At 42.5% G+C, this 1,449-nt stretch overlaps 1 pseudogene; it reads left to right on the forward strand.

Annotated features, from left to right (window-relative positions):
- Nucleotides 1-1,190, forward strand: LOC116089207 (annotated as a pseudogene).
- The last annotated feature ends 259 nt before the right edge of the window (nucleotides 1,191-1,449 follow it).

The raw sequence follows: 1,449 nt of genomic DNA on the forward strand, positions 1-1,449 counted from the left end.
GAAGAGGTGAGTCTGGTCTCAAAATGGAGGGTCATGATCCAAAGGAACCTGAGCAGCTGAGGAAGCTGTTCATTGGTGGTCTGAGCTTTGAAACCACAGATGATAGCTTAAGAGGACATTTTGAGAAATGGGGCACACTTACAGACTGTGTGAAAATGAGAGATCCTCAAAGAAAAACATTCCAGAGGCTTTGGTTTTGTGACCTACTCTTATGTTGAAGAGGTAGATGCTGCAATGTGTGCTCAGCCACACAAGGTTGATGGGCATGTGGTGTAACCAAAGAGAGCTGTCTCTAGAGAGGATTCTGTAAAGCCTGGTGCCCATTTAACAGTGAAGAAAATTTTTGTTGGTGGTATTAAAGAGGATACAGAAGAATATAATCTGAGAGACTACTTTGAAAAGTATGGCAAGATTGAAACCATAGAAGTTATGGAAGACAGGCAGAGTGGGAAAAAGAGAGGATTTGCTTTTGTAACTTTTGATGATCATGACACAGTTGATAAAGCTGTTGTTCAGAAATACCGCACTATTAATGGGCATAATTGTGAAGTGAAAAAGGCCCTTTCTAAACAAGAGATGCAGTCTGCTGGATCACAGAGAGGTTGTGGAGGTGGATCTGGCAACTTCATGGGTCGTGGAGGAAACTTAGGAGGTGGTGGAGGAAACTTTGGTGGAAGAGAAGGCTATGGTGGTGGAGGTGGTGATGGTGGATATAATGGATTTGAAGGGAATGGTGGCAACTATGGTGGTGGTCCTGGTTACAGTAGTAGAGGAGGTTATGGAGGTGGTGGACCAGGATATGGAAACCAAGGTGGTAGATATGGTGGTGGAGGAGGAGAATATGATGATTACAATGAAGGTGGAAATTTTGGTGGAGGTAACTATGGTGGTGGTGGGAACTATAATGGCTTTGGAAATTATAATGGACAGCAACAATCACATTATGGACCCATGAAGGGGGACAGTTTTGGTGGAAGTAGCTCAGGCAGTCCCTATGGTGGTGGCTATGGATCTGGAGGTGGAAGTGGTGGATATGGTAGCAGAAGGTTTTAAAATAAAACAGAAACGGCTACAGTTCTTAGCAGGAGAGAGAGCGAGGAGTTGTCAGGAAAGCTGCAGGTTACTTTGAGACAGTTGTCCCAAATGCATTAGAGGAACTGTAAAAATCTGCCACAGAAGGAACGATGATCCTTAGTCAGAAAAGCCACTGCAGCTTAAACAGGAACCCTTCTTGTCCAGGACTGTCATAGCCACAGTTTGCAAAAGTGCAGCTATTGATTGGTGCAATGTAGTGTCAGTTAGATGTATATTCCTGAGGTCTTTTATCTGTTGTAGCTTTGTCTTTGTCTTTGTCTTTTCATTACATCAGGTATATTGCCCTTTAAATTTGTGGTAGTGGTACCAGGAATAAAAAATTAAGAAACTTTTAGCTTTTCAAAAAAAAAAAAA

The sequence above is a fragment of the Mastomys coucha genome, unplaced genomic scaffold (assembly GCF_008632895.1).
Source record: "Mastomys coucha isolate ucsf_1 unplaced genomic scaffold, UCSF_Mcou_1 pScaffold14, whole genome shotgun sequence".
Lineage (NCBI taxonomy): Eukaryota > Metazoa > Chordata > Mammalia > Rodentia > Muridae > Mastomys > Mastomys coucha.